This window comes from Oncorhynchus mykiss, chromosome 9, assembly GCF_057628025.1.
Source record: "Oncorhynchus mykiss isolate SJ-2025 chromosome 9, ASM5762802v1, whole genome shotgun sequence".
NCBI lineage: Eukaryota > Metazoa > Chordata > Actinopteri > Salmoniformes > Salmonidae > Oncorhynchus > Oncorhynchus mykiss.
The window spans coordinates 70,811,179-70,824,664 of record NC_143030.1 but is presented as its reverse complement, the minus strand read 5'-3'; positions in this window follow the sequence as shown (position 1 = coordinate 70,824,664).

The following is a 13,486-nucleotide window of genomic DNA, read 5'->3' as shown; positions in this document are numbered from 1 at the left end:
GCAGAGGGAGGTGTTTAGTCCCAGGATCCTTAGCTTTGTGATGAGCTTTGAGGGTACTATAGTGTTGAACGCTGAGCTGTAGTCAATGAATAGCATTCTCACATAAGTGTTCCTTTTGTCCAGGTGGGAAAGGGCAGTGTGGAGTGCAATAGAGATTGCATCATCTGTGGATCTGTTTGGTCGGTATGCAAATTGGAGTGGGTCTAGGGTTTCTGGGATAATGGTGTTGATGTGAGCCATTACCAACCTTTCAAAGCACTTCATGGCTACGGACGTGAGTGCTACGGGTCTGTAGTCATTTAGGCAGGTTGCCTTTGTGTTCTTGGGCACAGGGACATGGTGGTCTGCTTGAACCATCTTGGTATTACAGACTCAATCAGGACATGTTGAAAATGTCAGTGAAGACATTTTGCCCGGAGCACATGTCCTGGTAATTCGTCTGGCCCCGCAGCCTTGTGTATGTTGACCTGTTTAAAGGTCTTACTCACGTCGGCTACGGAGAGCGTGATCACACAGCCATCCGGAACAGCGGATGCTCTCCTGCATGCCTCAGTGTTGCTTGCCTCGAAGCGAGCATAGAAGTGATTTAGTTTGTCTGGGCTCGTGTCACTGGGAAGCTTGCGGCTGTGCTTCGCTTTGTAGTCTGTAATAGTTTGCAAGCCCTGCCACATAAGACGGGCGTCGGAGCCGGTGTAGTATGATTCAATCTTAGCCCTGTATTGACGCTTTGCCTGTTTGATGGTTCTTCGCAGGGCATAGCAGGATTTCTTTTAAGCTTCCGGGTTAGAGTCCCACACCTTGAAAGGGGCAGCTCTACCCTTTAGCTCAGTGCGAATGTTGCCTGTAATCCATGGCTTCTGGTTGGGGTATGTACATAGTCACTGTGGGGACGACGTCCTCGATGCACTTATTGATAAAGCCAGTGACTGATGTGGTGTACTCCTCAATGCCATTGAAAGAATCCCGGAACATGTTCCAGTCTGTGATAGCGAAACAGTCCTGTAGTTTAGCATCTGCTTCATCTGACCACTTTTTTATATACCGCGTCACTGGTTCTTCCTGCTTTAATTTTTGCTTGTAAGCAGGAATCAGGAGGATAGAGTTGTGATCGGATTTACCAAATGGACGGCGAGTGAGAGCTTTGTACGCGTCTCTGTGTGTGGAGTACAGGTCATCTAGAATTGTTTTCCTTCTGGTTGCACATTTAACATGCTGACTAAGTTATTTATTTGCTGATTAAGTGTCTGTGTGTGTGTGTCTGTGTGTGTGTCTGTGTGTGTGTCTGTGTGTGTCTGTGTGTGTGTCTGTGTGTGTGTGTCTGTGTGTGTGTCTGTGTGTGTGTCTGTGTGTGTGTCTGTGTGTGTGTGTCTGTGTGTGTGTCTGTGTGTGTGTCTGTGTGTGTGTCTGTGTGTGTGTCTGTGTGTGTGTGTGTGTCTGTGTGTGTGTCTGTGTGTGTGTCTGTGTGTGTGTCTGTGTGTGTGTGTTGAAATATGAAATATATGAAATATAAAGATGAAATATAAAAATACTTCAAACAGGTAAGGTATAATTTCATTACAAGCAATTGTGATGTTGTTTAGCCTACCCTTCCTAATTAAACAGCATTCAGTGGCTACATTCAACATGTGATATATTTAAGCAATTAGTGAAAAAAAAAGTTGATTTTTCAGCCATCCCAACACTGGCAGTATTTAATATTGTCTATTTGAAAGTAACACCTAAATGTTAAACTTTATACATACATGTCTCTCTACATGTTGTGCTTACTGGACATGTTCAAATTTGACCTCCATTATAGCCAATAGAAAAAAGTCTGAGTGCTGAAAAACACTCAGAGGATGAAGAGATGGCCCTCAGTCTAAACAGTGGATGACGTATTGCTGAAGGCATCTCTGGAGGAAGATCTTCTGAACCAACCAAACCCCAGGACACAAGGGCCTACATAAGAGGTTAGTTATTAAAATTCATGATATATGTACATTTATCCTTTTACCTCAGTTACGCCCACACATCCATCTTAGACACAACTTTGCACACTGATTTTATTGTATCGGTACAATTCTTTGTAATTAACTGCTGTTACTTTTTCAGATTCTTAGTTGTCCTTCAGACATAATCTATTTTAAGGTGACTCAGAGTTATATATTTGAGAAATTGTGATGTGGCACACAGTTGTAAAATTAAAATTAGGTGGGGCACTTTTCTGGGTAAAGTTATAATTTAACTGTCTAATGTTCTACCAGTTACTAACGGTGTAATCTGTCTGGTGGAGGCTTCTGCCATAACTGACCTCCATGGAGTTGTAATACTCAGCAGATTTTTCATAATGGGTTAGAGTAGAACACAAAAATTGTTCATTTTCATTACAGGAGGATGAAGACAGCTTGTCAGCTGCCACAGAGAGGGATGATACAGAGAGACCTACAGAGGTTTACACCTTAAAAATAACATCTAACAGTTGATGATAGTGTTGTACCATAATAAAACTTCCACCTTCTTTTTCTCTAACAGACCAATAAAATTACAATGAGGGTCCATCCACCTCCACAGCACAACTTGTTCAGCATTGGGTTTTTTGCCCTTTATTTAACCAGGCCAGTCAGTTAAGAACAAATTCTTATTGACAATGATGGTCTAGGAACAGTGGGTTAACGGCCTTGTTCGGGGGCAGAACGATAGATTTTTACCTTGTCAGCTCGGGGATTCGATCTAGTAACCTTTTGGTTACTGGCCTAACACTCTAACCACTATGCTACCTGCTGCCCCAAAATATGAGCATTGGCCCATGACTTGCAATGAAACGAAGAAGACCTGGCACTGTGAAATTCAATGTCATTTTTTGTGTCCCTATAGCTCCCTGTGGAACAGCTGTACAGGGTGTACTTAGAGAAACACATGGGAAAATGTCATTTATAAACTGACCACATGAAGCTGCAGATGCAAAATATAAAAATAGAAATACAACTGCTGGAGCATCAGTTGAAGGTGGTGAGGTGTCCACAGGTAGAACACCAGTTAAAGGTGGTGAGGTGCCCACAGGTAGAACACCAGTTAAAGGTGGTGAGGTGTCCACAGGTAGAACACCAGTTAAAGGTAGGTGAGGTGTCCACAGGTAGAACACCAGTTAAAGGTAGGTGAGGTGTCCACAGGTAGAACACCAGTTAAAGGTGGTGAGGTGTCCACAGGTAGAACACCAGTTAAAGGTAGGTGAGGTGTCCACAGGTAGAACACCAGTTAAAGGTGGTGAGGTGTCCACAGGTAGAACACCAGTTAAAGGTAGGTGAGGTGTCCACAGGTAGAACACCAGTTAAAGGTAGGTGAGGTGTCCACAGGTAGAACACCAGTTAAAGGTAGGTGAGGTGTCCACAGGTAGAACACCAGTTAAAGGTGGTGAGGTGTCCACAGGTAGAACACCAGTTGAAGGTGGTGAGGTGTCCACAGGTAGAACATCAGTTAAAGGTGATGAGGTGTCCACAGGTAGAACACCAGTTGAAGGTGGTGAGGTGTCCACAGGTAGAACACCAGTTAAAGGTAGGTGAGGTGTCCACAGGTAGAACACCAGTTAAAGGTGGTGAGGTGTCCACAGGTAGAACACCAGTTGAAGGTGGTGAGGTGTCCACAGGTAGAACACCAGTTAAAGGTAGGTGAGGTGTCCACAGGTAGAACACCAGTTAAAGGTGTCCACAGGTAGAACACCAGTTAAAGGTAGGTGAGGTGTCCACAGGTAGAACACCAGTTAAAGGTAGGTGAGGTGTCCACAGGTAGAACACCAGTTAAAGGTGGTGAGGTGTCCACAGGTAGAACACCAGTTGAAGGTGGTGAGGTGTCCACAGGTAGAACACCAGTTAAAGGTGGTGAGGTGCCCACAGGTAGAACACCAGTTAAAGGTGGTGAGGTGTCCACAGGTAGAACATCAGTTAAAGGTGGTGAGGTGTCCACAGGTAGAACACCAGTTAAAGGTGGTGAGGTGTCCACAGGTAGAACATCAGTTAAAGGTGATGAGGTGTCCACAGATAGAACACCAGTTAAAGGTGGTGAGGTGTCCACAGGTAGAACACCAGTTAAAGGTGGTGAGGTGTCCACAGGTAGAACATCAGTTAAAGGTGGTGAGGTGTCCACAGGTAGAACACCAGTTAAAGGTGGATGAGGTGCCCACAGGTAGAACATCAGTTAAAGGTGGGTGAGGTGCCCACAGGTAGAACACCAGTTAAAGGTGGGTGAGGTGTCCACAGGTAGAACACCAGTTAAAGGTGGATGAGGTGTCCACAGGTAGAACACCAGTTAAAGGTGGATGAGGTGCCCACAGGTAGAACATCAGTTAAAGGTGGGTGAGGTGTCCACAGGTAGAACACCAGTTAAAGGTGGGTGAGGTGCCCACAGGTAGAACACCAGTTAAAGGTGGGTGAGGTGTCCACAGGTAGAACACCAGTTAAAGGTGGATGAGGTGCCCACAGGTAGAACATCAGTTAAAGGTGGGTGAGGTGCCCACAGGTAGAACACCAGTTAAAGGTGGTGAGGTGTCCACAGGTAGAACACCAGTTAAAGGTGGTGAGGTGTCCACAGGTAGAACACCAGTTAAAGGTGGGTGAGGTGTCCACAGGTAGAACACCAGTTAAAGGTGGTGAGGTGCCCACAGGTAGAACACCAGTTAAAGGTGGTGAGGTGTCCACAGGTAGAACACCAGTTAAAGGTGGTGAGGTGTCCACAGGTAGAAGACCAGTTAAAGGTGGTGAGGTGTCCACAGGTAGAAGACCAGTTAAAGGTGGTGAGGTGTCCACAGGTAGAACACCAGTTAAAGGTGGTGAGGTGTCCACAGGTAGAACACCAGTTAAAGGTGGTGAGGTGCCCACAGGTAGAACACCAGTTGAAGGTGGTGAGGTGTCCACAGGTAGAACACCAGTTGAAGGTGGTGAGGTGTCCACAGGTAGAACACCAGTTAAAGGTGGTGAGGTGTCCACAGGTAGAACACCAGTTAAAGGTGGTGAGGTGTCCATGGGTAGAACACCAGTTAAAGGTGGGTGAGGTGCCCACAGGTAGAACACCAGTTAAAGGTGGGTGAGGTGTCCACAGATAGAACACCAGTTAAAGGTGGTGAGGTGTCCACAGGTAGAACACCAGTTAAAGGTGGTGAGGTGTCCACAGGTAGAACATCAGTTAAAGGTGGTGAGGTGTCCACAGGTAGAACACCAGTTAAAGGTGGATGAGGTGCCCACAGGTAGAACATCAGTTAAAGGTGGGTGAGGTGCCCACAGGTAGAACACCAGTTAAAGGTGGGTGAGGTGTCCACAGGTAGAACACCAGTTAAAGGTGGATGAGGTGTCCACAGGTAGAACACCAGTTAAAGGTGGATGAGGTGCCCACAGGTAGAACATCAGTTAAAGGTGGGTGAGGTGTCCACAGGTAGAACACCAGTTAAAGGTGGGTGAGGTGCCCACAGGTAGAACACCAGTTAAAGGTGGGTGAGGTGTCCACAGGTAGAACACCAGTTAAAGGTGGATGAGGTGCCCACAGGTAGAACATCAGTTAAAGGTGGGTGAGGTGCCCACAGGTAGAACACCAGTTAAAGGTGGTGAGGTGTCCACAGGTAGAACACCAGTTAAAGGTGGTGAGGTGTCCACAGGTAGAACACCAGTTAAAGGTGGGTGAGGTGTCCACAGGTAGAACACCAGTTAAAGGTGGTGAGGTGCCCACAGGTAGAACACCAGTTAAAGGTGGTGAGGTGTCCACAGGTAGAACACCAGTTAAAGGTGGTGAGGTGTCCACAGGTAGAAGACCAGTTAAAGGTGGTGAGGTGTCCACAGGTAGAAGACCAGTTAAAGGTGGTGAGGTGTCCACAGGTAGAACACCAGTTAAAGGTGGTGAGGTGCCCACAGGTAGAACACCAGTTGAAGGTGGTGAGGTGTCCACAGGTAGAACACCAGTTGAAGGTGGTGAGGTGTCCACAGGTAGAACACCAGTTAAAGGTAGTGAGGTGTCCACAGGTAGAACACCAGTTAAAGGTGATGAGGTGTCCACAGGTAGAACACCAGTTAAAGGTGGTGAGGTGCCCACAGGTAGAACACCAGTTGAAGGTGGTGAGGTGTCCACAGGTAGAACATCAGTTGAAGGTGGTGAGGTGTCCACAGGTAGAACACCAGTTAAAGGTGGTGAGGTGTCCACAGGTAGAACACCAGTTGAAGGTGGTGAGGTGTCCACAGGTAGAACATCAGTTGAAGGTGGTGAGGTGTCCACAGGTAGAACACCAGTTAAAGGTGGTGAGGTGTCCACAGGTAGAACACCAGTTAAAGGTGTCCACAGGTAGAACATCAGTTAAAGGTGGTGAGGTGTCCACAGGTAGAACACCAGTTAAAGGTGGTGAGGTGTCCACAGGTAGAACACCAGTTAAAGGTGATGAGGTGTCCACAGGTAGAACATCAGTTAAAGGTGGTGAGGTGTCCACAGGTAGAACACCAGTTAAAGGTGGATGAGGTGTCCACAGGTAGAACACCAGTTAAAGGTGGTGAGGTGTCCACAGGTAGAACACCAGTTAAAGGTGATGAGGTGTCCACAGGTAGAACATCAGTTAAAGGTGGTGAGGTGTCCACAGGTAGAACATCAGTTAAAGGTGGTGAGGTGTCCACAGGTAGAACATCAGTTGAAGGTGGTGAGGTGTCCACAGGTAGAACACCAGTTAAAGGTGATCAGGTGTCCACAGGTAGAACATCAGTTAAAGGTGGTGAGGTGTCCACAGGTAGAACACCAGTTAAAGGTGGATGAGGTGTCCACAGGTAGAACACCAGTTAAAGGTGGTGAGGTGTCCACAGGTAGAACACCAGTTAAAGGTGATGAGGTGTCCACAGGTAGAACATCAGTTAAAGGTGGTGAGGTGTCCACAGGTAGAACATCAGTTAAAGGTGGTGAGGTGTCCACAGGTAGAACATCAGTTGAAGGTGGTGAGGTGTCCACAGGTAGAACATCAGTTAAAGGTGGTGAGGTGTCCACAGGTAGAACATCAGTTGAAGGTGGTGAGGTGTCCACAGGTAGAACATCAGTTAAAGGTGGGTGAGGTGTCCACAGGTAGAACACCAGTTAAAGGTGATGAGGTGTCCACAGGTAGAACATCAGTTGAAGGTGGTGAGGTGTCCACAGGTAGAACATCAGTTAAAGGTGGTGAGGTGTCCACAGGTAGAACACCAGTTAAAGGTGGTGAGGTGTCCACAGGTAGAACACCAGTTAAAGGTGATGAGGTGTCCACAGGTAGAACACCAGTTAAAGGTGATGAGGTGTCCACAGGTAGAACACCAGTTAAAGGTGATGAGGTGTCCACAGGTAGAACACCAGTTAAAGGTGATGAGGTGTCCACAGGTAGAACACCAGTTAAAGGTGATGAGGTGTCCACAGGTAGAACACCAGTTAAAGGTGGATGAGGTGTCCACAGGTAGAACACCAGTTAAAGGTGGGTGAGGTGTCCACAGGTAGAACACCAGTTAAAGGTGGATGAGGTGTCCACAGGTAGAACATCAGTTAAAGTTGGTGAGGTGTCCACAGGTAGAACACCAGTTAAAGGTGGTGAGGTGTCCACAGGTAGAACATCAGTTAAAGGTGCCCACAGGTAGAACACCAGTTAAAGGTGGTGAGGTGTCCACAGGTAGAACACCAGTTAAAGGTGGTGAGGTGTCCACAGGTAGAACACCAGTTAAAGGTGGTGAGGTGTCCACAGGTAGAACATCAGTTAAAGGTGATGAGGTGTCCACAGGTAGAACATCAGTTGAAGGTGGTGAGGTGTCCACAGGTAGAACATCAGTTGAAGGTGGTAAGGTGTCCACAGGTAGAACATCAGTTAAAGGTGATGAGGTGTCCACAGATAGAACATCAGTTAAAGGTGGGTGAGGTGTCCACAGGTAGAACACCAGTTAAAGGTGGGTGAGGTGTCCACAGGTAGAACACCAGTTAAAGGTGGGTGAGGTGTCCACAGGTAGAACATCAGTTAAAGGTGGGTGAGGTGTCCACAGGTAGAACACCAGTTAAAGGTGGGTGAGGTGTCCACAGGTAGAACATCAGTTAAAGGTGGGTGAGGTGTCCACAGATAGAACATCAGTTAAAGGTGGGTGAGGTGTCCACAGGTAGAACATCAGTTAAAGGTGGTGAGGTGTCCACAGGTAGAACATCAGTTAAAGGTGGGTGAGGTGTCCACAGATAGAACATCAGTTAAAGGTGGGTGAGGTGTCCACAGGTAGAACATCAGTTAAAGGTGGGTGAGGTGTCCACAGGTAGAACACCAGTTAAAGGTGGTGAGGTGTCCACGGGTAGAACACCAGTTAAAGGTGGGTGAGGTGCCCACAGGTAGAACACCAGTTAAAGGTGGGTGAGGTGTCCACAGATAGAACATCAGTTAAAGGTGGGTGAGGTGTCCACAGGTAGAACATCAGTTAAAGGTGGTTGAGGTGTCCACAGGTAGAACACCAGTTAAAGGTGGTGAGGTGCCCACAGGTAGAACACCAGTTGAAGGTGGGTGAGGTGCCCACAGGTAGAACACCAGTTGAAGGTGGGTGAGGTGCCCACAGGTAGAACACCAGTTGAAGGTGGGTGAGGTGCCCACAGGTAGAACACCAGTTGAAGGTGGGTGAGGTGCCCACAGGTAGAACATCAGTTGAAGGTGGTGAGGTGCCCACAGGTAGAACACCAGTTAAAGGTGGGTGAGGTGCCCACAGGTAGAACACCAGTTAAAGGTGGGTGAGGTGCCCACAGGTAGAACATCAGTTAAAGGTGGTTGAGGTGTCCACAGGTAGAACACCAGTTAAAGGTGGTGAGGTGTCCACAGGTAGAACACCAGTTAAAGGTGGGTGAGGTGCCCACAGGTAGAACACCAGTTAAAGGTGGGTGAGGTGTCCACAGATAGAACATCAGTTAAAGGTGGGTGAGGTGTCCACAGGTAGAACATCAGTTAAAGGTGGGTGAGGTGTCCACAGGTAGAACACCAGTTAAAGGTGGGTGAGGTGTTCACAGATAGAACATCAGTTAAAGGTGGGTGAGGTGTCCACAGGTAGAACATCAGTTAAAGGTGGGTGAGGTGTCCACAGGTAGAACACCAGTTAAAGGTGGTGAGGTGTCCACAGGTAGAACACCAGTTAAAGGTGGGTGAGGTGTCCACAGGTAGAACACCAGTTAAAGGTGGGTGAGGTGCGCACAGGTAGAACATCAGTTAAAGGTGGGTGAGGTGCCCACAGGTAGAACATCAGTTAAAGGTGGGTGAGGTGTCCACAGGTAGAACATCAGTTAAAGGTGGATGAGGTGTCCACAGGTAGAACATCAGTTAAAGGTGGTGAGGTGTCCACAGGTAGAACATCAGTTAAAGGTGGGTGAGGTGTCCACAGGTAGAACATCAGTTAAAGGTGGGTGAGGTGTCCACAGGTAGAACACCAGTTAAAGGTGGGTGAGGTGTCCACAGGTAGAACATCAGTTAAAGGTGGGTGAGGTGTCCACAGGTAGAACATCAGTTAAAGGTGGGTGAGGTGTCCACAGGTAGAACATCAGTTAAAGGTGGGTGAGGTGTCCACAGGTAGAACATCAGTTAAAGGTGGGTGAGGTGTCCACAGGTAGAACATCAGTTAAAGGTGGGTGAGGTGTCCACAGGTAGAACATCAGTTAAAGGTGGATGAGGTGTCCACAGGTAGAACATCAGTTAAAGGTGGGTGAGGTGCCCACAGGTAGAACATCAGTTAAAGGTAGGTGAGGTGTCCACAGGTAGAACATCAGTTAAAGGTGGGTGAGGTGTCCACAGGTAGAACACAAGTTAAAGGTGGATGAGGTGTCCACAGGTAGAACATCAGTTAAAGGTGGGTGAGGTGTCCACAGGTAGAACATCAGTTAAAGGTGGTGAGGTGTCCACAGGTAGAACACCAGTTAAAGGTGGTGAGGTGTCCACAGGTAGAACATCAGTTAAAGGTAGGTGAGGTGCCCACAGGTAGAACATCAGTTAAAGGTGGGTGAGGTGCCCACAGGTAGAACATCAGTTAAAGGTGGATGAGGTGCCCACAGGTAGAACATCAGTTAAAGGTGGGTGAGGTGCCCACAGGTAGAACATCAGTTAAAGGTGGTGAGGTGCCCACAGGTAGAACATCAGTTAAAGGTGGGTGAGGTGCCCACAGGTAGAACACCAGTTAAAGGTGGGTGAGGTGCCCACAGGTAGAACATCAGTTAAAGGTGGGTGAGGTGCCCACAGGTAGAACATCAGTTAAAGGTGGTGAGGTGCCCACAGGTAGAACATCAGTTAAAGGTGGGTGAGGTGTCCACAGGTAGAACATCAGTTAAAGGTGGGTGAGGTGCCCACAGGTAGAACATCAGTTAAAGGTAGGTGAGGTGTCCACAGGTAGAACATCAGTTAAAGGTGCCCACAGGTAGAACACCAGTTGAAGGTGGGTGAGGTGCCCACAGGTAGAACACCAGTTGAAGGTGGGTGAGGTGCCCACAGGTAGAACACCAGTTGAAGGTGGGTGAGGTGCCCACAGGTAGAACACCAGTTGAAGGTGGGTGAGGTGCCCACAGGTAGAACATCAGTTGAAGGTGGTGAGGTGCCCACAGGTAGAACACCAGTTAAAGGTGGGTGAGGTGCCCACAGGTAGAACACCAGTTAAAGGTGGGTGAGGTGCCCACAGGTAGAACATCAGTTAAAGGTGGGTGAGGTGCCCACAGGTAGAACATCAGTTGAAGGTGGGTGAGGTGCCCACAGGTAGAACACCAGTTAAAGGTGGGTGAGGTGTCCACAGGTAGAACACCAGTTAAAGGTGGTGAGGTGTCCACAGGTAGAACACCAGTTAAAGGTGGTGAGGTGTCCACAGGTAGAACACCAGTTAAAGGTGGTGAGGTGTCCACAGGTAGAACACCAGTAAAAGGTGGTGAGGTGTCCACAGGTAGAACACCAGTTAAAGGTGGTGAGGTGCCCACAGGTAGAACACCAGTTAAAGGTGGGTGAGGTGCCCACAGGTAGAACACCAGTTAAAGGTGGGTGAGGTGTCCACAGGTAGAACACCAGTTAAAGGTGGTGAGGTGTCCACAGGTAGAACATCAGTTAAAGGTGGATGAGGTGCCCACAGGTAGAACACCAGTTAAAGGTGGTGAGGTGTCCACAGGTAAAACACCAGTTAAAGGTGGTGAAGTGCCCACAGGTAGAACACCAGTTAAAGGTGGTGAGGTGCCCACAGGTAGAACATCAGTTAAAGGTGGATGAGGTGCCCACAGGTAGAACATCAGTTAAAGGTGGTGAGGTGCCCACAGGTAGAACACCAGTTAAAGGTGGTGAGGTGCCCACAGGTAGAACACCAGTTAAAGGTGGTGAGGTGCCCACAGGTAGAACACCAGTTAAAGGTGGTGAGGTGCCCACAGGTAGAACATCAGTTAAAGGTGGTGAGGTGCCCACAGGTAGAACATCAGTTAAAGGTGCCCACAGGTAGAACACCAGTTAAAGGTGGTGAGGTGCCCACAGATAGAACATCAGTTAAAGGTGGGCGAGGTGCCCACAGGTAGAACACCAGTTAAAGGTGGGTGAGGTGCCCACAGGTAGAACACCAGTTAAAGGTGGGTGAGGTGCGCACAGGTAGAACATCAGTTAAAGGTGGATGAGGTGCCCACAGGTAGAACACCAGTTAAAGGTGGTGAGGTGTCCACAGGTAAAACACCAGTTAAAGGTGGTGAAGTGCCCACAGGTAGAACACCAGTTAAAGGTGGGTGAGGTGTCCACAGGTAGAACACCAGTTAAAGGTGGGTGAGGTGCGCACAGGTAGAACATCAGTTAAAGGTGGGTGAGGTGCCCACAGGTAGAACATCAGTTAAAGGTGGGTGAGGTGTCCACAGGTAGAACATCAGTTAAAGGTGGATGAGGTGTCCACAGGTAGAACATCAGTTAAAGGTGGTGAGGTGTCCACAGGTAGAACATCAGTTAAAGGTGGGTGAGGTGTCCACAGGTAGAACATCAGTTAAAGGTGGGTGAGGTGTCCACAGGTAGAACACCAGTTAAAGGTGGGTGAGGTGTCCACAGGTAGAACATCAGTTAAAGGTGGGTGAGGTGTCCACAGGTAGAACATCAGTTAAAGGTGGGTGAGGTGTCCACAGGTAGAACATCAGTTAAAGGTGGGTGAGGTGTCCACAGGTAGAACATCAGTTAAAGGTGGGTGAGGTGTCCACAGGTAGAACATCAGTTAAAGGTGGGTGAGGTGTCCACAGGTAGAACATCAGTTAAAGGTGGATGAGGTGTCCACAGGTAGAACATCAGTTAAAGGTGGGTGAGGTGCCCACAGGTAGAACATCAGTTAAAGGTAGGTGAGGTGTCCACAGGTAGAACATCAGTTAAAGGTGGGTGAGGTGTCCACAGGTAGAACACAAGTTAAAGGTGGATGAGGTGTCCACAGGTAGAACATCAGTTAAAGGTGGGTGAGGTGTCCACAGGTAGAACATCAGTTAAAGGTGGTGAGGTGTCCACAGGTAGAACACCAGTTAAAGGTGGTGAGGTGTCCACAGGTAGAACATCAGTTAAAGGTGGGTGAGGTGCCCACAGGTAGAACATCAGTTAAAGGTGGGTGAGGTGCCCACAGGTAGAACATCAGTTAAAGGTGGATGAGGTGCCCACAGGTAGAACATCAGTTAAAGGTGGGTGAGGTGCCCACAGGTAGAACATCAGTTAAAGGTGGTGAGGTGCCCACAGGTAGAACATCAGTTAAAGGTGGGTGAGGTGCCCACAGGTAGAACACCAGTTAAAGGTGGGTGAGGTGCCCACAGGTAGAACATCAGTTAAAGGTGGGTGAGGTGCCCACAGGTAGAACATCAGTTAAAGGTGGTGAAGGTGCCCACAGGTAGAACATCAGTTAAAGGTGGGTGAGGTGTCCACAGGTAGAACATCAGTTAAAGGTGGGTGAGGTGCCCACAGGTAGAACATCAGTTAAAGGTAGGTGAGGTGTCCACAGGTAGAACATCAGTTAAAGGTGCCCACAGGTAGAACACCAGTTGAAGGTGGGTGAGGTGCCCACAGGTAGAACACCAGTTGAAGGTGGGTGAGGTGCCCACAGGTAGAACACCAGTTGAAGGTGGGTGAGGTGCCCACAGGTAGAACACCAGTTGAAGGTGGGTGAGGTGCCCACAGGTAGAACATCAGTTGAAGGTGGTGAGGTGCCCACAGGTAGAACACCAGTTAAAGGTGGGTGAGGTGCCCACAGGTAGAACACCAGTTAAAGGTGGGTGAGGTGCCCACAGGTAGAACATCAGTTAAAGGTGGGTGAGGTGCCCACAGGTAGAACATCAGTTGAAGGTGGGTGAGGTGCCCACAGGTAGAACACCAGTTAAAGGTGGGTGAGGTGCCCACAGGTAGAACACCAGTTAAAGGTGGGTGAGGTGCCCACAGGTAGAACATCAGTTAAAGGTGGGTGAGGTGCCCACAGGTAGAACATCAGTTGAAGGTGGGTGAGGTGCCCACAGGTAGAACACCAGTTAAAGGTGGGTGAGGTGTCCACAGGTAGAA